General features: G+C 31.9%; 1 protein-coding gene across 17 annotated transcripts in view; it reads left to right on the top strand.

Moving 5' to 3' along the window:
- Positions 1-22,621, top strand: part of LOC127716125 (teneurin-m-like) — a 210,057-nt gene that overhangs the window by 45,516 nt on the left and 141,920 nt on the right. For 5 of the 17 annotated variants that reach the window (XR_007988771.1, XR_007988773.1, XM_052222219.1 and 2 more), the window contains exons 1-2: positions 11,827-12,162; positions 16,559-16,769. The gene's annotated coding sequence lies outside the window, so the exon portion shown is untranslated. Of the gene's footprint in view, positions 1-11,821; positions 12,163-12,257; positions 12,383-16,558; positions 16,770-22,621 lie in introns of those variants that run through there. The other 12 variants (XM_052222221.1, XM_052222222.1, XM_052222220.1 and 9 more) reach the window with 9 other exon arrangements.

Below are 22,621 nucleotides of genomic sequence, written 5' to 3'. Positions count from 1 at the left end.
TTTGTTACATCTTGTGATTCGTTTATTTGGCAATCGCCAATGGCAGTCAGCAGGGTTTAAGAACTTCAGTTGTTCGACCTGCTAGTCAAATGCGTTTTGTTAAAATATACTTTTTCACTCTTTTGGTCTTTTAGAAAATGTTGTTTGTGCTGTATTTAGACCCCTCTACTAAGAAATTTGTTTTACATGCACACGTATAAAAATTGCGGTTTTTATCCAACGCAATCATAAGTTTGAACGTTGTTTTCAATTTAGACTTGTTTTTAGAGAAAGAGAGAGAGAGAGAGAGAGAGTTTGAATGTATGGTGAAGCTGATTATACTTTGTACCTTATTATTTTTGTCTAAATTTATGTCTATTATTTTACCATGTCTATTTAATGAAACATTAACATTTGTTCTTTTTTCTTATTTCTAAACAGTGAAATCTGGGGAAAATACATCAAGTTTGTTGATTCCTATTGCTTTAAAAAAAAATATACCCCTCTCTGCTTAATTAGGTCTTATTAAAAAATATACCCCTCTCTCCTTAATTAGGTCTTATTAAAAAAATATACCCCTCTCTGCTTAATTAGGTCTTATTAAAAAATATACCCCTCTCTCCTTAATAAGGTCTTATTAAAAAAATATACCCCTCTCTGCTTAATTAGGTCTTATTAAAAAATATACCCCTCTCTCCTTAATTAGGTCTTATTAAAAAAATATACCCCTCTCTCTTAATTAGGTCTTATTAAAAAAATATACCCCTCTCTCCTTAATTAGGTCTTTGAAAATCTTTTTTTTATAATATTATTTAAATGTTTATAATGCTAAAAAGATGTTATGTCGGATTTCCCTAACAATATGAATAAGTGACTGCCTAACTAACACCTTAGTACTGTAATAGTTTCTGATTGTACTGTTAAGAAATATGAAGACTTCGGACATTCAGTGGGAACAAAAATAAATGTTGACCATCTATTGCCTTCTATCTGTGCTTGATTAATATGACCCCTGGTTCTCTTTATAACACCTCATGTTGTACAAATCAAATCTGACATTTTCATTGTCGGCTAAAAAGTATGTTCATCTTGTAAATCCTTCCTTGTAATCAAATTAACTCCTTTGGTGTTAAGTCAGTGGGTATATTGATTAAATTAGTCTTTGTACTATTCTATAGATATATGATGGGAAAATTGAGAAGATACCAGCTTTTATGAAGAAGGTTGAATGCTATTAATGGTATTTGTTTGATATTATTATCTTTGGATTAAAGTGTAAATTCATTAGATTTTAGCATGCGTTGTACGAGAGATTTAGTAGTGTAAGGAATCTGATTTAATTGTAAAGAATCTGTATACAAGCAGTACATGAAAGTTTTCTTTTGATATATTATAGTTCTTTGGCAAATGAAACTACCTGTTTTTACAGTCACCACATTTAATAGTTTAAGTATTTAAGTGCTTCTAAAGTTGCATTAATTGTATTATAGTTTACAGTATCATCTTGGATGCTTCTTAGTTTTAGTAAGTGTAGGTGGTGGTTGTAGCATTTTATCTTTCTGTCTTAGCTTACTTCTCTGTAATGAAAATGTGTGGCTTAAATTATTATACTGGCACTTGAGGAGTTCCGAGACCAGGGGCTAAAATAAAACTCGCACTTGAGGAGTTGGGGCTAAAATAAAACTGGCACTTGAGGAGTTGGGGCTAAAATAAAACCCTATTGCAATCACCTTGTCCTTCCGTTCATCCTACAATTATTTTTGTCACTTTTTTCTGAGAAACAACTGAACAGAATGACTTCATATTTGGTCAACAGCTTGTAACTTGACTTCATATTTGGTCAACAGCTTGTAACTTCGGATTTAGAATAATCTATTATAATGTACACAGGTAGTTTAATTAGCATTACATTCTTTACATGGTATAAACTGCAAGGTCTTTCACTTACAGTACCTGGCTACTTTATGATTGATCAATATTAATTAGGATATATTCAGATATTTTTCCCACAGGCAATTTTTATGAGCAATAAAACTGGGTGCTTCAAACAAGCTCTTTCAATAATTATGTTTATTTTTCCATTTTTTTCTTCCCTGCAGTATTCCATGATAATCAAATCACTTAAATACTCCATAAAACTTGTTTATCAAGAATGCTCTCTCTATAAATCTGTATATATAGAATTAACTGGATGGCCAAAAGCATGTGTATGTAATCAGATCATCTATCTGCAGTCTATGAAATATGGACATAGGGAAAAATCTTTCTGTTTAAATCTAGAATATAGAATTTACTGCCATAGTTGGGGAAACGTTTTCTACATAAATCTCCAATATAGAATTTATCTTATTGATTTTTGACAATTTACTTTCATACAATGTTCCACTAGGGATCAGTCAGCAGGGAACCGCTGATGGCTGAAATTAAAATATATGGTTAGAAATATGATGAAAATAAGACATCTTTTAACAACATGGTGACATGGGTGCTATATAAATCTATAAGTTTATGGAAGCATGTAATCTCCAGAGTGATGGCATAGATAGTAATCCTCCATTAGAGTGTCAGACTTCACAATAAATGCTTTATTTTCGTGGCAAACCTCATCAAAATATTGTGTTACTTAATATTCCTTTGTTATAAAAATGTAAATTTATTTAACAGTGTGAATATTGGGTAAACTTTATATGTAGGGTTCCATAAAGGATACATCCTACATCTGTTGTTTTGGTCATCCAAATTAAGCTCTAAAAGGAGTAGGATGACCCAGTTCTTGTATGTAGGGTATAGGTGTAAAAAGAGGTGGGTGGGCTATAGGGGGTGAAAAAAATAGGATTTGGGAAAAATAAGGGGATTTTAAAAAAGTGGAAAGTGTGAAAAAAATTACAAAAAAGTGTGGAATTTTGGAAATGGGAAATCCCCCCCCTTTCTCTTAAAAAAGATAACATTTTATCTTGTTTGTGATCAGAATAATTTTTTTCGTAACTTTCTATCCAAAAATAACAGCTCTTACTGTAGAAACAAGATGACAATATTTTTTTATGGGAAGGAAATTGCTTTCATGGCAGATTTAAATAGAGTGTCATAGTTGACAGAAAATGTAGGCTTTTACGAGTTTCTCTGTCTGAAAAAAAAATCCAATGTAAACATCTTTATACAGTTGTAATCATAAAATTTTTGTGAACAATGTGCCTAAAATCACCATAAAAGTATTCCTTCCGACAGCGTTGTGTGAGACTGGTCCATAAATTAACCATCCATCTCGTCTGTGATTGGCAACAAAATGACGAACATCCAAATTATACAGGAAACACTACACTTGTAATGTAGAAAAGCTTGTATGGCAGGGATGGGATAATAGAGGGTAGACATGCAATGTGGACTACATCGGGATATGAACGGGACATAAACCATCGTCATGCATGATGTCCTCCATTGTCAGTTATTGACCATTGATACAATTACCAGGAATATTTGATATGAATTATGATTTGATTGGTAGCAGTAAATAGGAACAAAGCTGTCATGTTGATGTCATGTTTATGTTTGTGAATTGTGATGTATGCTGATATTACATGAGCTTATTTTATAAACTGATTTACATAATGCTGTATGAAAGGATGAAGATAAATATATATAGTTCAGAAATTTCAATTTGAATTCTTCAACATTTTTACTGTTTATTGAAATTGAATTAAATTCATATTTCTAAAAGAATCAGTTGAAAAGGTGAAAATATGAAGGAAAATTCCACTTCTTTAGTTTTTTCAAAAATTGTTATTTCATCGACAAATTTTGTTTCTTTTAGTTTTTCAAAAATAATATAATTTCAGTTTTGTATTTGGCTGACTTACAGGCTATTAGCTATTATTAGGATTGATGTGTATAGAATTCACCTAATAGCAGTTACTAACTGTAGCATTTTGTGAAAAGTCAAACACATCCTTTCACTCAGTTGATTAATTTATCTGGAATCAAAAGTTTTCAACCATGCTAAAACAAATGCATCAAATTTAAATGTATGGTTGACTGTTGTTTGCAATTGATTTTATATAGAAATCTAATATTTCAAAGAGCATAAAAATTTCATGTTCTTGGAAATCTTTCATTTCTTTAATACAATATTGGAGGTGTGTTATCAGAAATCAGAATTTAATATGAAATTGTTCAGGAAGTATGAAAATAGTTTAGTTTTGTTGGAACAAGATGTAAAAGAACAAAGGCAGATGAATGTTTCTAATAGGAAGCAAAATTATGTCTACATTTAGGAGAGTAAGAGCTCCGATTTAAGTTTGATAATGTGTTCTGGTAGGGTGACAAACCTGCTCAGCTATACAGCCTAGTTAACACAGCAGGTTCTACTTCATACTGGTATTACTCCAGGTATGCACTGGAATGGTTGCCACTGAACTTTAAACACTAATCTATCATCACCATCAACTATCCTTTTCAAGTAATAATACTAATCATATATAAAACAACTGAAATTCTCACTGAAATAAAGTAAGGAATAAATTTAAAGGTTACTTAAGCCCTCAGAGAAAATTTTCTTTCTTCAATGCTAAACAATTTTTGATTAATTCCGAAATAAACAATTACTGTTGGCTATTTATAACAATATTCTAATTTAATGTCTCAAATTCGACTGTAAATGAAAATTATAAATTAAAATCTTGAATCTCTCCCGACCATTTGAGGCAGCATTCCTAAATTCAATGATGAATTTTGCCTGTAACCATAAAATAATAAGTTTCAAGAGACACGGGATAAAACTATGATCTTTACTGATCAGCAATCATAAATCTTTTGAGGCAATATTTCCTGAATTCATGCTTAATTTTGCCAGTAAACAATAATAAAAAGTTCAGAGTGACAGGATTAGACTAGAAACTTTATTAATCAGCTATCATACATCATTTGTTGCCATGAATATCAGATTGATCTTGATCAGAAAATCTCCATAAACTACTAAGATAAGTGCAGGTTTAGAGTGATAAGACCATGGGTGCTGTAAGTCATGGATATAAGATCAATGATTATAGAGTGACATGCCAAGATAAACCTGTAGAGAGATATGTATCAGAGGGCAGGGGGTCATGTCCACTTAATAAGCTGATGATGGAGATACAAAATGTATTGTAGATGAGTGAAGAAGTGGGAAGAGTAAAAAAACAACTAGTGAGGTTATAAAAAAGATAGTTTCAGCAACAGTTCCTCAGGCAAGATTTTGGCTGTTATTTTAAGTCGTGATTGCTTGTGATGCTCTCAAATTTTCTATTGTATGTCAGGTTTCGAGTAAAAGAATGAAAAACAGCCAGCAAGATTAGAAAAAAGATAGTTTCAATGCCCAAGATTGCCAACTTCCTTTGGCAAGATTTTGCCTGCTCGTTTAAGTCCTGTTAGTAAATGGGATACATTTAGATTTTTCTATTTTTTTAACCTTCCTAAATTTTTGGTTTTTGAGTACCTGAAAGAGAAGAAAACATGTTGTGCCCACAGAAATTGTTCATGTTGGTATCATACCTTTATACCTTATGGATCCAACAGAAGAACGTATTATAAATAAACAAGAATCAGTATTACTTGTATTCAAGCTGACTCAAGTAGTTTTACAGATTAAAAGTTTTTGGCATGATCAGACCTTATGTTAGGTATTAAGTGAAACCAATATATGTTTTCATCTATGACAATTTTATAAACTGGGGTTTATAAAAATTGTACAACTGATCAAAACTGGTTTAAATGCACTAAGATAAAGCAAATATGTTTAATGGTTTAAATTTGTAACACTTAGAAGAAGAGTTTGAATGTAACATAACCATTAAATAACATGCTTTTAAAATGCTATAAAAATGACTGAAGTAAGCTTTTCATGCCCTTTTAAAACATTGTTGATTTTGAGACCTAATACAGACATGATCGTGAATCATTCCGTTCTGTCATTGATAACGGCCTTATGACTTCCCTCAGGAAACCTAGTGGAATAAAAGTCAATATGCTGTATGATAACTTTGACAATTAATGCAGTTAATTGGTTCTATAATTACTTTAAGTTGGGGAAAAAATCTATAAACTGTCACAATTGGTCTTTATTGATGGAAAAATGACCATCAGAAATAAGGGAGGTAATATTGATCTCACAAGGGAAGTAACTTGTGTGTTTGTGTTCATCAATGGTAATAGTTTGTTTCTTTATACCACTAAAAAAATCAGGACGTAAAAAATCTTGGAAATGGTTTTTCTTTGAAATATAATAGATAACCAGTAGACTTTATACATTGTTAAATGTCTAAATTTATGTTATAAGAACTTTTAGACTGCTGCAATGTGTTTTAAACTTGACAAGGATTTGGTTTGAATATTTAACAGTCACAGTCTTCTTTAATGCCTTCCATCAGGCTTGGTCCTCTTACTAATATCTGTGTCTTTGTTTAAGCTATCTGTTTTCAAGTTCCAATTGAAAGGTTCCTTTATAAAAGTATTACAATCATAGCCTATTAAAACCATCCTTTGTGGGTATCACAAGCCATTTAATTTGATATGACATAACAGCTAGTAATAGCTGGTAAACAGGATAGAAGCCCTTCTCTAATTCCAATATCATTCCAAACAGAAGCATTTAATGTAGAGATTATAAACTTTGTTCTAATGGCTTCTCTGTTTGTTCTAGGTTCTCATATTTTTGTTTTTGTAGGAGGTATGACATAATACCAAACAATGACATCCTTTGTTATAAGACAGAGAAGTACCTCTTTAGCTATAGTAATGGGAGTAACTGATTATAACAACATTAATTGATATTGTTTTTTCAGAAATACTTGTAGAATGAAGAGTGCAATTCAATACTCTCATCAATCATGTCAAAGTATGAAGTTTAAGCTTTTTGTTTTACAATTGGTGTAAAAATTAAAAATATTAAATTGTAATGGCTCAATGTTTTCACACATCTCAGCAGAAGAGAGGCGAAAGATACCAAAGGGACATTCAAACTCATAAGTCGAAAAGAAACTGATAACACAATGCCTAAAAAAGAAAAAAACCAACAGACAAACAATAATACACAAAACACAACATAAAAAACTAACGACTGAGCAACACGAACCCCACCAAAAACTTGGGGTGATCTCAGGTGCTCCGGAAGGGTAAGCAGATAGTAGTGTGTGTTTAAATGAAGATGAACTTATAAGACAATTAAGGTGTTTTACATGGTACTGACAGTAGAGACATTACTTATTTTTCCTTTTACCCCAGGGTGCCTTTCCAAATAATTTTAGATATATAATTCACAGTAGATGACAAAAATCTGGAAAGTATTACATGTAATTGTACAAAATTTACCATTTACCTGGGTTGAAAAAGAGGAGTAGGCATAGTTTTCCAATTTATCTGTCTATATATCTCACAATTTGTAAGACATATCCTTTAGTAAGAGTGAATTTATTGTTATTTCGTACACATATTTGTAGTTTGGTCAGTGTTACTTTGATTTAATACGAACAGAATAAAATATTGTCAATAAATCAGCAATCAAACAATTCAAAGGAACATATCTATATTAGATTTGATGTGCTATAAGTTCTCTTTTTACTTCTTTACTGCATATCTTTGAACTTGTAACACCTTTCTTTAAGTATCATAAGTTGATTGGAAAAGCAATAGCTATATAAAAAGTATCACACTGAGAAGTTTGATGTATCTCGTCTGTAATTGTTACTAAACTTATGTTTTCTTACCAGATAAAACAGATGTCTTAAGACTTTATTTATTTATGTAAAGATTTTCAGTTGTTTTGGCAAACATTTATATATTTTTATTGAGTCTGAGTTTGTCTATGAAGATGTGAACTTTTGTACTTGCTGTATCATACTAGTTTGGTACATCTACACTGGAGGGTTATAGTTCCTTGTTAACAGCTTTGATGATGTTTCTATTTTAAATAAAATATAAGTACCTTACAGTTTATAAAGCAAGCATGTAGTACTAATGGCTGTACCAACATTAATTTACCATTCAATCCATTAATTCAATACATCAAATAAATAATAATTACAATCTTTGTGGTGGAGCACATATGGTACCCATTACAGTCTTATATTTCAATCATAAAACATGTCTTCACTAGAACATTTAATGATGTACATCTCATTAGCTAATTAATTGTGATTTCGTATAAAGTCATTGATGGTAGGGAATTTGGTGTATAATTGTTTAAGTAAGGAAATGATTTAGCATCATCTCTGTGAACTAACCAGTAAAGCAATGAAATGTCCTTGTATTCTCTTGAAGCACACAGTAAATCATTGGGACAAAGTGATTATGATGGTTGCTTTTGTGCTGGGTATGCTACATCCCTCTTCAACTTGTCAGAAATCGTGGGTCGTGTGTCAAGTGTATGACATGAAAAAAAACATGTGCTTTCTTTCCCATATTTCATCTCTGAGTAAAACAATGATATGACAGATGGGAGATAAAACATCTGATGGCCATGTTGATATCATTAAAATGTAATGATCACATGTTCTATTACCAAATATAACTTACTGATTAGAAAATCAGAAGTAGTGAGGGACATCACATGTGGTGCCAAAAGATAAGATGGGGATACAAAATACAAAAAAAATTATGGAAAAAAATTGTTGACATGACATAATCAATCTGGAAAATATGTTGAATCACAATTCTAAAAAAACAGTTTAGAAAAAAATCGATCACAGATTTGTATTGAGGATAAAGTACATGTACCATCTTCTTACACAATAAATCAAGTGACATATGATGTGTTGACGCTGGAGTAATGTAAACATGGTGTCATCTTGACATGTTTTCATGTGTAAATAAAACCTTACTTTTGTTCTCTAAATCAGCTTGTTATAGATCTGAGAGGGAATATCTATTACTATATATCCATAAAGTATGCTGATAAATTGTCTGGGTTGGTACACCTATATTTGGTAGTTATGGAGATAAATTGTCTGGGTCGTTAAATCTATTTTTATACGCCCGTTTACGGGACATATTATGGTATACCGTTGTCCGTGGTCAACATGTCGGACATTAACTCAAAAATGCTTTTACCAATTTGCATAAAACTTTGGTGAATTGTTTATATCTATTGACGTGAGCTCCTTTTCGTTTTTTATAAAATTTAGATTTTACTTTTCCGAGTTATGGGGTTTTATTCATTAAAAAAAGGGGGATTTTCCAGTTTTCTGACAATAAGTCAAGAATGCTTTCACCAACTTGCAAGAAATTGTGGTGAATTGTTTATATCTATGGACATGAGCTCCCTTTCGATTTTTATAAATTTAAAATTTTACGTTTCCGAGTTACAGGGTTTTATTCATAAAAAAAAAGGGGGAATTTTCCAGTTTTCGGACAATAACTCAAAAATGCTGTCACCAATTCTCATGAAACTTTGGTGAATTGTTTATATCTATTGATGTAAGCTCCCTTTTTATTTTCATAAATTTCTAATATGACATTGAGAATTAATTGAACTTTATTTGTTTATAGTCTGACAACAGATATACCAAGTATTGCACAACAGCAAGAAATCTTTAATTGAATATAAATTCAATTCATATAACCAATTTCAAGTTCTTTGACTACATTTATTCAGAAACCTATAATATGTCAAATATTTAATTACAATTCAAATTCAGACCTGAATCAAGCTTGAATATTGTGTCCATTTTTGCCCCAACTGTTCAGGGTTGGACCTCTGCAGGCGTATCTAGCTGCGCTCAGCGAAGCAGTTTATTGGTAGTTATGGGAGATAAATTGTCTGGGTTGGTACACCTATATTTGGTAGTTATGGAGATAAATTGTCTGGGTCGTTAAATCTATGTTTGGTAGTTATGGAGATAAATTGTCTGGGTTGGTACACCTATATTTGGTAGTTATGGAGCTAAATTGTCTGGGTTGGTACACCTATATTTGGTAGTTATGGAGATAAATTGTCTGGGTTGGTACACCTATATTTGGTAGTTATGGAGATAAATTGTCTGGGTTGGTACACCTATATTTGGTAGTTATGGAGATAAATTGTCTGGGTTGGTACACCTATATTTGGTAGTTATGGAGATAAATTGTCTGGGTCGTTAAATCTATGTTTGGTAGTTATGGAGATAAATTGTCTGGGTTGGTACACCTATATTTAATAGTTATGGAGCTAAATTGTCTGGGTTGGTACACCTATATTTGGTAGTTATGGAGATAAATTGTCTGGGTTGGTACACCTATATTTGGTAGTTATGGAAATAAATTGTCTGGGTCGTTAAAATTTTTTTTTTGTAGTTATGGAGATAAATTGTCTGGGTTGGTACACCTATATTTGGTAGTTATGGGGATAAATTGTCTGGGTCGTTAAATCTATGTTTGGTAGTTATGGAGATAAATTGTCTGGGTTGGTACACCTATATTTGGTAGTTATGGAGCTAAATTGTCTGGGTTGGTACACCTATATTTGGTAGTTATGGAGATAAATTGTCTGGGTTGGTACACCTATATTTGGTAGTTATGGAGATAAATTGTCTGGGTCGGTACATCTATATTTGGTAAATATGGAGATAAATTGTCTGGGTCGGTACACCTATATTTGGTAGTTATGGAGATAAATTGTCTGGGTCGGTACATCGATGTTTGGTAGTTATGGAGATAAATTGTCTGGGTTGGTACACCTATATTTAATAGTTATGGAGCTAAATTGTCTGGGTTGGTACACCTATATTTGGTAGTTATGGAGATAAATTGTCTGGGTTGGTACACCTATATGTGGTAGTTATGGAAATAAATTGTCTGGGTCGTTAAAATTTTTTTTTGGTAGTTATGGAGATAAATTGTCTGGGTTGGTACACCTATATTTGGTAGTTATGGGGATAAATTGTCTGGGTCGTTAAATCTATGTTTGGTAGTTATGGAGATAAATTGTCTGGGTTGGTACACCTATATTTGGTAGTTATGGAGCTAAATTGTCTGGGTTGGTACACCTATATTTGGTAGTTATGGAGATAAATTGTCTGGGTTGGTACACCTATATTTGGTAGTTATGGAGATAAATTGTCTGGGTCGGTACATCTATATTTGGTAAATATGGAGATAAATTGTCTGGGTCGGTACACCTATATTTGGTAGTTATGGAGATAAATTGTCTGGGTCGGTACATCGATGTTTGGTAGTTATGGAGATAAATTGTCTGGGTTGGTACATCGATGTTTGGTACATGAAGGAAATTCTTTATGTCTCCCTATGGTTCTCTAAATATTACAAACTAAAGCTAGATTCATGTTGTACACTAAAAATTTCAATTATCTTTAAATTAAGCCATAAACATCCAAAACGTTTTGTTGAGCAGAGGAATAAATATAGTTTTAACTCCCAAAAGATAAATTTCCATATCAATGTGTATGTTTCTTATAAAAAACAAAAATTCTTTAGAGTGTAATAAACTGTTTTTAAAGTTCATGTACTGGCTTTGTCTGAAAATTTAAAATTTCATTCTCAGATTAAAGTCAGAAATAACCTAAAAAGGTCAAAACATATTGAAGTCAGCATATTATAGTTATATTTTAAAACTGAAAAGTGGAATATTTCTAACATGAATCATATTCATGCAAAATTTTATCTAAAAAAAAACACAAACTTCACTGATAATTGGTCAAATATCGAGAGAAAAAGAACAACAATACTACTTCGATAATAACCAAAAACTGAAAAGGTTTATCCTATATTCTACCAGGAACTCTGATAGATAAGAAAACAAGAAACCAAATTTTATACACACTACATGAAAAAGAATTTAGAAATAAAAACTTTTAAAATAACTGTTGATAATTAATTGCTTCAAATTGATAAACAGTCCCATTCTTGGTTTCTCCAATCTTTGTCAAGATTTCTACTCAAGCTGTTGCACCAGGTTTATTGATCAGAGACCATTTTTGTTATGTGAAAGGATGTTTGAACAGGTGGGCTGTCTGTCTGATGTTTATAATAGGGAGGGTTAGATACTCAGATTTTGTAATGGTAAGTTGTCTGATATTTTTAATAGGGAGGGTTAGATACTCAGATTTTGTAATGGTAAGTTGTCTGATATTTTTAATAGGGAGGGTTAGATACTCAGATTTTGTAATGGTAAGTTGTCTGATATTTTTAATAGGGAGGGTTAGATACTCAGATTTTGTAATGGTAAGTTGTCTGATATTTTTAATAGGGAGGGTTTAAGATACTCAGATTTTATAATGGTAAGTTGTCTGATATTTTTAATAGGGAGGGTTTAAGATACTCAGATTTTGTAATGGTAAGTTGTCTGATATTTTTAATAGGGAGGGTTAGATACTCAGATTTTGTAATGGTAAGTTGTCTGATATTTTTAATAGGGAGGGTTAGATACTCAGATTTTGTAATGGTAAGTCCAGAGAGTTTTAGTGTAAGAAAACATCTCATAGATAATGATTTAGTTTATGATTTTTCATTTTCGTTGTTATGTTGTTGGATTATATAACTGTTTTTTTTTTTTTTTTTTAAATGTATGAAGAAAAATCTCTTTTCTTTCCAGTAAAATCCCCTTTTTAAGAATTTCTTGTGCCGCTAGATTGAAAGAAATACTGATATTCATGAAGGGAAATTTAACAGTGGAATGTCATTGTAGAATTTGTTTTTGCATCATTTCTATAATCAAGATTATGTTTTTTTTCATTATCAAAACAAAAGGTTTTTCTTGAGGAAATGAGTAACACACATTAGGATCAGAAATGTGCTACCTAATTAACATTATGTTTTACTATTGGAGTCGTGTCTGATAAAGTGAGTGTAACATTGTATCCTTTTATCTGCCTTATTACCTATACTACTGATGTAAACCAGAACAGGAATTACCCCATACAGACATGCTTTGTAGATTATATTCCAATAAAAAAAATAATGAAGTGAATTTTATTGCACATCTGTTCTTTCTGGTGTATTTTTTTTCTGTTAGTTACTTCACACTGTAGGTGTTGCAAATGTAAGAAATTGATTCTGCACTCCCACTGGGTGGGTGTTTCAATTTGCCTCCTCGATCCCACCCTGAATTTTTTTTAACACTTGGCATTTTATAGCTTTTGATTGGTTGTTGATAGAGGCTCATTGCACTTGATTGGCTGTTAATAGAGATACTTATAAAATTGCTTGTGTTTTTTATTGACTACACAGCTAGCAGATATTCAGTTGAAAAAAGGATACTGTTGAAAAAGGTAAAAGATAGAAGGCAATTTGAGTTCTGGAATTGGCATTTACAGATTATTGCAATCTCATAATTCAAGAATTCCATGAAACTATTTATTTATTTATTTATTTATTTGTTATACTGTTCCAAAACAAATAAACTATCTTGGAATAAAGATAAATGGTGAATTTGGTAGTTGGAAATAATTTTGGATCATGAGGAATTTGAAGTCAATCATTTGACTCCATATTGACCTAGATGCTTAACCCGAATAATTCAGTCGTTATATTCCACTGCTCTACGATGGCTACATTAACGAGTGGGAGAGTCGATCACAGGGACTGGCACAGAATTATTCGGGTTACTAGATGCTTTGGTTTTTCTGTGTTGATCACTCTCTCAGTGTATTTTTGTATATAGTAAATTTTCTATTTCCTAGAAATGTGATTCAGGCTGTTAAAGTATTACAACCTCAGTGATCAAATGTTTACTACATTTATGTAATTTTCAATTTTCAAATAGTATTTTAAAGATTTGAAATTATAAATGTTCTTTGGAAGAGAACCAAAAATGTTGTAGCCCACCATGTTACTTATTAAAATTGTGTCAGTCTATTATTTTCTATATTTTACATAAAGAACATGCTGATTTAATTGAAGTTTTGTTATCCAATGAATCTTTGGCATTCAGACTACAATGTTTTGTGTCTCTTTCTTTTGTGTTATATAGAAGTGTCAATTTGTGCATAATTATACCCCCGCCGTGGAGGAGGGGGCATTAAGTTTTACCCTTGTCCATCTGTACGTCTGTCCGTCCTTCCGTCCGTACGTCCCAAAGTTGGTTTCCGTTCTCTAACTTTATAGTTTGCCTCAACCAAATGTTATGAAACTTATACACAATGCTTATTACCACAAAACACAGATCAAGTTCGAAATTGAGTGGCGTCACTTTTACGGTTCTTGAGTTATGCCCCTTTAAAAACGTAAAAATTGCTGAATTTTTCGTTTCCGTTCTCTAACTTAAGTTATCCTCAACCAAATGTTATGAGACTTATACACAATACTTATTACCACAAAACTCAGATCAAGTACAAATTTGGGTAGCGTCACTTTTACCGTTCTTCAGTTATGTCCCTTTATAACTTTATATGATATGCAAGCAGGGGCATCATCTGTGTCCCATGGACACATTCCCCATTTATTTTGTAAAAGCGATGACCTTCTTTTATTAATAAGTATTATCTATATGAAAATTCAGAGGTGGAATTAGGGGGGGGGGGAGTTTAGGGGGCCTTCCTTATGGAGATACATATTTGGTTTAAATGCATAGACTTTTTACGAGTCCCACTCCAAATGTTGACTAGTTAACAATGCCCCCTTTTCAAAATCCTGGATCAACATCTTAAATTGCAGAATAACCTGCTGTTTGATACTTGGCAGTAAAATTGGTTTCAAAGAAAGGCATCAAAGTTACTAGGATTATGATTGTGTATCCAGACTCTTATCATGGACTATTTGGCAAATCAAAGTTAATGACAGTAAATAGATGACTTCCCTAGAAACTATCACTTTTTTTTCTCTGAAGACTTTGTGATTCAGAATATTATTATTTGTAAGATTACATAACATTTTTGACATATCTTAAAGTAATTTACTGCCAGAGACAAGAGAATTTATTATCATTAAAACAGTCAGTCAGAATTCTATATAATTAGTTCCCACATCACAAACAATTACTGCTCCCTAGACAACTATTTTTATTTCATTTTCACCTTAAGATAATAGGTACAGAATATTGATATCAAATGTTTTGTAAATAGAAGTTTTTGTTCATATTATTCATTGTTTTAAGTGCATGAAACTTTGGAATTGCTTAATTTTTATTTTATTTATCTAATTGTTCCATGAACACACATCAATATTTTCTCATTAAATTAAGACATGTTACTGGAAGGTTCAATTTAAATATTCTTGAAGCAAAATGTAAGGTATTGATTTGTCTTACTTGAGTCTTGTAGTGCACTGTTGCCTTGCTGGTTGTTTTTTTTTTGCCTTGGCTATAATAGTAGGGGGCATTATGTTTCCATGGTCGTGCAGAACATGATGTCCTTTGGACATATATTCTTGTCTTATGAATTATTACTGTGCAATATCATGAATATGGAAATGAAAAAACAGAAAAGTTGAAAAAGAAAATCAATTTGGTAAAGAAAAATGTCCCAACAACAAAGATAAACGAGCCTTTGGCGAGTTATTATTACTATTTAAATTAAATAACAAGAGTTGATATCAAGCAATATCCAATTATCAAGAGTTGTTCAACCAATTTCTCTTATGGCCAACACTCTCATTGAGTTAAATTGAAAATTCTGCCAATTGTTGATCTGGTCTTTTGCACATACCAGTATGACGTCATATGTCCTGTTCCTGCGTCAAACTAATTCATCAGACATTTAAAAAACTTTTTGTAAATTAAATGCTTCAGAATGTAATAAAATTTAATAAAAGGAGATTTTCAGGTGAAAAGTGTGAGTATTTGGTATATTATTGAAGAAATTACATATCTCTTAATTCCCATAGATGAAAATGTACATCATTAAACCTTTGAAAGTCATCAATGACTTAACTTATAGCCAATGGAAATGTCTTAATATCGTCTCAGTTTTTATGTTGGATAAGCCAATCAAATAAACACAATTTGTATCACTTTTTGAGCAGTGTGATACAAGAAATTTTTCGTCATGCAAGAAATAGATAACAGGTCACAATCATAAGAGAAAGTGTAGTTTAGACTCCATTATAAAACAAAAGTAAAAATATTTGTATCCCAAATATTTTCACAAATATTAAACTAAAAAATACAGCAGGTAAATATTCAGATGACCAATGGTTTTAACTGTTTCATTGTTAACACACAATAGCTAATTACAGATGTGTTCACCAACCTCACAAAATAAAGTAGAAAAGCAAAAATATGCAACAGCAGTACTTGATGCAAAATTTATGTTTATATTTTTCTATGCAGTAAATCAGGTGCATCTGCTATTGATCAATTAATATTTAAAGCTTATGTAGTCTTTGTCTAGTAGTGGTAATAATAAATCTGAGTAAATCCTGCCTCATTAAAAACAGCAATAAATGTAAGTCTTATCTCATACCTATAAGTTATCTCCCTTTTATGACCCAAAAGTGTCAATCATACTATTGTTTTTCTGCTGAAGAAGACATTTGGTAGGTTAAAGGTTATCTGATGTAATCTGATTTCTGATTGGTTAATACTTGATGAGGATCAGAGATTGTTTTTGTTTTTTGTGTATTGCAGCTGATGATATGAATGAGAAACATTTTATTTCAATTTCTGACTTTTCTATTTTTGCAGGCATTAGCAGGAAATTGGATCTGACACTTCTGTTCAAATGTAATGTGTGAAACTGAAGCAGAAAGTCATTTGTGCTAATTCTCTTTGGAATGAATTTTATGTAATAGTGTAAAATTTTGAGAAATATTCTTGTAGGATATTATTACATTAGCAATTTTTATGAGGATTAATATAACATGTGTTACAAGGAAACCAGCTAAATAATTATAAAGTAAGTACATGTATCATATTTAAGTACATAGCATAAACAATAGAGTTGACAATACCATGTAAAAATATATAAAAATAAAAAGATATGGTATAATTGCCAATGAGACAACTCTCCACCTGAGACCAAATGTCACGACTATGGATCACCGTACAGCCTTCAACAATGAGCAAAACTCATACTGCACAGTCAGCTGTAAAAGGCCCGAAATGACAAATGTAAAACCTAAACAAAAAAACTAATGGCCTGATTTATGTACAAAACAATGAACGAAAAACAATGATTATAGATAAAGTATATTTAAAACAAAATTGTTACCTGAAAAAAATTGAAAGTACAAATTCTGTATTTTCAGCAACCAAAAAAAAAAGCAGAAACAAAAACAAAAAAAAACAAAACAGAGGAAAAAAATGGAAAAAGAGAAAGAATTTGTTTAATACCTACATGTTCTACCAATTTATATTTCTGTCTAAGTTTGAAAAAATGTGTTGTAAAGTATATACATGCAATTAGATGTAAAAGAAGAACTTATGTCATTGAGGGCTAACGAAAGTATTTTACCGTCCTTGTGAAATCCCAGATGTGTTAAGTACCTTGTGTAATGAGTACTTGTATGAGATTTATATCTGCAGAAAAATGTTATTTGGTTATATAACTTTTTCAAGGGACACTTCAGCAATGTCCCAAGTAGTATCCCTATTTTGCTACTGGATTCTCATGAAAGTGCATTGTTCTCTTTTTTATCATTTTCAAATTGTATATTTGTATAAAGTCCTTTTTTTCATTTGAAGCACAAAGTGGCACATGTCCTGCTGGGAAAGTCTAAGTTCTATGTTTTGGCCAGTTTTTAGTTGGTTATTATGAGTTTGTATTAGTGATGCCTTTTAAATTCTTCCAAAGTCCTTACTTCAGTTCTGCTTTCTTGAAACAACAGAACAAAACCAAATTCCCTAGACCAGTACTTTTATATCAGTAGATCCTCAAGGTTTGACTTGGCTCTGTATACTATCATCCCTATACTTCTCTCACCCGCTGTAAAAATCCATGCTTAAGAGGGGCATCCGTATGGCTGTGTAAAAGGATGTATAAATACACAGACAGTTCTGGTCAGAAATAGGGATGTTGAATTCAATGTTTCGTATAGGGAGAGTTACATGAAAGAAGCCTTGCAACCACTCTATACAAGCTTTTCATGGCAAAATTTCTGCTCCTATCAAATATACCTTGGCAACAGAAATGCTTGCCTTTTGTGTTTTCTCAACCTGGTCAACCCACATTGCATTGATGGATGTTAAGTAAAAGATAATCAATCATTATATTGGTAGAGGACTGCAATGATTTTAGAAATTATTTCGGCTCTTCTTACTTGAATGCATGATACGGTCACTTCTTTACATATGAGCAGCATACTATGATGAGGTATGCTTGAGACAAATAGCCTTGAAATTCAAACAAAAAGAACAAACAAGAGTAAAGGACCTAAACAGAACAGCCAAAATACCCTCCAAGCAACAGGTGCTTGTTTACATTTTGTATGTGAATCAAGAAGAAACGAATTATCATCTTTTGATGTAGATTTCAGGCATATCTAAGATAATAAAATATAAAAATGTGTTAAACATTAAAACCACTTCTGATAAACTCCAATAAAAAACAAAACCGTGGTTTATAGCTTGTCTGGTAGTCATTTCAAAAGATTGTTTTTCCATGTTGGATCTGCCCAGGTTTTAGATATCTGGGAAATATTTTACCCAATTAATGGTAAATTAAAAGATTTTTACATGTGGTGAATAAAGTTCAAAGTCTTTAACGAAATAAAAAATGACTTTTGCATGTTCTGTGCTGGAGAGCTGACAGCTAAATACCTTCAAATGATAAAAATATGAGGATAATAATTCCAAGAGGGTGTATTTAAGCTTGGCAGTTGTCTGTCATTTTCTTTGTGATTTTTGTAAGTAAGAGATTAAAAAAACTTCTTCCTGTTGCTCTTAGTTCTGATATTTCTGGGATCAATTTAAAGATTTTAAAGGTTTAAGTAATAAAGGCATGGTTCTGTTTGTTTGTCTTAGTCCACATGTCAGATGTTATATACCTGAGGTGAGGATTATATCAGGGGATTAACTAAGGTCTTCCTGTTGCTTTTAACAAGTTAAATGGTACCAGACTTATGTAATCCTAATAGATTTTTTAAGCCTTTCGTACATGAAGTGTGCTCAATGTTTATTTTTTGCTATGAGGAAGAGGCCTTAATCAGAAAAACTATTAAAGACAGAAATGAAAGGCAAAGTTGTGCATACTTTAGTATGATAAAAGTCATACAGTATCAGGCAAAGTTGTGCATACTTTAGTATGATAAAAGTCATACAGTATCAGGCAAAGTTGTGCATACTTTAGTATGATAAAAGTGGTACAGTATCAGGCAAAGTTGTGCATACTTTAGTATGATAAAAGTGACATACAGTATCAGGCAAAGTTGTGCATACTTTAGTATGATAAAAGTGACATACAGTATCAGGCAAAGTTGTGCATACTTTAGTATGATAAAAGTCATACAGTATCAGGCAAAGTTGACATTTGATGTATTTGGCTATTCTATTTGCATCCCTTTTAGTAATCAGGTACTGATCCAGGATTTTGAAAAGGGGAGCATGTCAAGCCAACGTTTGAAGTGATATTTGTAAAAAGTCTATCCATTTATCGTAAATGTGGCTCTAAAAGGGGGGCCTGGGCAACCCCCTCCCCTTCCCCGCCCCCACTTGATTCACCTCCAGTCATGAAGCTTCTAATTATGTTGTGTTTATGTATTTATATATTCCCTTCAGCTTTAAAATGTTTAGTTTGAGCGTCCTGATGAAGGTCAATCTTGAAAAGACCACAGAATTAATAAAGTGTTATTTTCATATCCCCATACATATGGTAAAAGTATGAAAACACAATGATATGAGACCTCATCTATGGAATACATCCTTCACCTCATGCATCTTCTATACACCTGGGTGGTTGAGGGGTCTTAAGTAGGTTTTCAACATCAACCTTGCAGATCACTTTAGTTGGTGCACACCATATACATGAGAAAAGTAATGCCATTGTGTGCTTCCTTTTATAGATAACAATTTATATAAAAGCAATAAAATAGGAAAATAAAATAAAACTTTCCCAGTATTACACCACAAATGTAACATGATGCCTCAATTATATAATGTCACCATAATATTTGTTTTGCACATAGATGTGGATAATATTTTTCAAAGGTCAAACATCTAAAGGTTAGCTAGTAATGACATCTCTTTCATTTGACTATTGTTTCATCACAGTTTATGGTGAGATATTTATAGATATAGTCTGAGACTACTATAACAGTTATGTTAACAGTCTCAGCTAGAGTTAAATCACTGGAAAGTACTCAAAATTGTCAATAACTACTATAGCAAGTATAAAGTTGTAGTCACTGTATGAATTTTTCAAAGTGAATGACTTTCCTTTTTCCAATTCTGTCCATTTCTTTTATTGTTCTTTTCCACATGTTTAATTGTTTATTATAATGATCTCATTTTTTCTTTTGTGGGCCCATTAATAAGAAATGAATTGATTGATTGTTGGTTGCTTAATGTCCAGTGGCAAATATTTCATGCATGTTCTGGGCGAGAACAAATTAACAATAAATACAATAGGTAGGTGTTATAATTGAGGCTGTCCGGATTATATAAGGTCAGAAAAAATTTCGACTGTCACTGGAAATGGATAGGGACACCTCAAAGAGTTGTTGCAAGGGTTCTTAACGTGCAAAGAGCATGGAACTCTCTCTACATAACTAAACATCGGATTTAACATCCCCATTCTTACCGGAGGTGGCTGCGTACTTGATACATCCTGCGCAGCCAAATGGATGCCCCACTTTGGCAAGGGTTTTACTGCTGGTCGGTAGAAGACCGAAGTGACCATATTTCTATTCCCCAGTCACCATTCAGGGTAATTATTATGAATATTAGGAATGAAGTATCAAGTCTTAACTAAGATTATAACCAGAAAGAACCTGTAGCTAACAAGGGGTTACATGTATATATTACCAGTTAATCACTATTAGAGGAACAGAAATTAAAAATGATAAAATATACAATTTAGGTTTTAATTATTTTTATGATGTAATCTATGATATTGTTAAACAAGTCAAGTACATCAAGAATTAACTAATTGCACAATTCAACATTTCAATGTTCTGCTTGGATGGTCAGTTGGCGTTGTTAGCATTCTTTGGTCAAATGGTCAGTTTAGGAGAATGCAATAAAGCTGTTGATGAAGTCTATCTTAATTAACCTCACAGATATATAGATAAAATTGTAATTATGTGCCAGTCAATAGACAGATTTATCACCCTGTAATTGAAGGGTGACAATATTTATTGTTTCCCTGAGGTGTGATAACAAGCATGTAACACATGGTACAGTTTGGACCAAGTCAACCTCCAAAAGTACAGGAATTTTTATGGGATAATTGTCTGATAAAATCAAGTACATTATTTCAAAGTACAAACTAAAGAGAGGAAGGTCTCTTTATGTTCCAATATCATAAGACAGGAACAAACATTTTATTCTATTGCCATCTTTATGAATGTTACTGTTCAATAATGGCATATTTATTGGTCAAATGGTCAGTTTAGGAGAATGCAATAAAGCTGTTGATCACATGGATCAAATTCTATTGAAGATGAGACCCATTTTTCAGTAAGTTGTCCTTTATATAACGAACAGAGAAATTATTATGGGATAAAGTAAACAGTTTTTGTACTAATTTTAAAGAATTACCCAAGGATAAAAAATATTTCTGGCTGTTCACAAATTAGCATTTACCAACTCTCATGTGCCTACGCAATTATATTATTAACTGTTTAGAAATAAGATCCAGGTGGATACAAAATATATAAAATAATATTTGATTATTATGAAATTATTGTAATAGTTATGTAAGACATATGATGTGTTAGGCTCTGATCCTGTCCATAACATGATAGTATTATATTAGGTTCTTGTTTTTTTTTCCTATCATATTGTGCATAATATTGTTGTAAAATGATGCCCTTTATGGGTTCTTGATTAGATTAATAAAATTCTTATCTTATGGCAGTCACTTATCGTGGATATGGTCAGAGAAGCAAGAATACTTTTGAAAAAGATTGGTTGACCTAAGTTCTTTTATAAGGTGGAGAGAGAAGGACTTTTCACAATGTGCATGTCTTAAGTTTGTAACTTCACCATTCATATTGAAGGTGAAAAAATGAACTTTATAATCTACATAAAATATATTAATATATATATATTGCCAACCGGCCAACGTGATGTATCTGAAAATGGGAAGATATTTAGTTTTGGTCTTACAGGGAAATAAATCAACTGTTTCATCTTTAATAAATTATTGCACATTTTGATATCATTTACACCATCTTATCAGTATGCAGATTTCTTTTTAATATAATCAAAAATTAATAAACCAAATCAAATTTAGACAATTTCTCATTGTGTGATCAGCATCCAACTAAAGGCAACTTTAAAACACAATCATTCAAGAGGATAATTACACACTTGAAGCCATTTGTCATAATTTGTTTAGAAACTAATTACTAATTATCTCCTCAAAGTGACCTGACCATTGGACAGATTACAGACAACCCAGGCTCCTGACCACTTCTTTTGATCTGCTCTTAGTGATCATTTATCAAACTCCCCAGCCCCTGTGGATGTCACATTTGGTCATAATGACCTCAAAGAACCAAGCATTGATGTGAGGAACCAGGGGAGATAATTGGAAATAAATCATGCCCACAGCTTTTGAGATATGTGTAAGACAAACAGAGAGGGTAT

Source organism: Mytilus californianus, unplaced genomic scaffold (genome assembly GCF_021869535.1).
Source record: "Mytilus californianus isolate M0D057914Y unplaced genomic scaffold, xbMytCali1.0.p SCAF_9, whole genome shotgun sequence".
NCBI lineage: Eukaryota > Metazoa > Mollusca > Bivalvia > Mytilida > Mytilidae > Mytilus > Mytilus californianus.
Note: the sequence above shows the minus strand (reverse complement) of the source record. Positions and strands in the feature narration are given on the sequence as shown.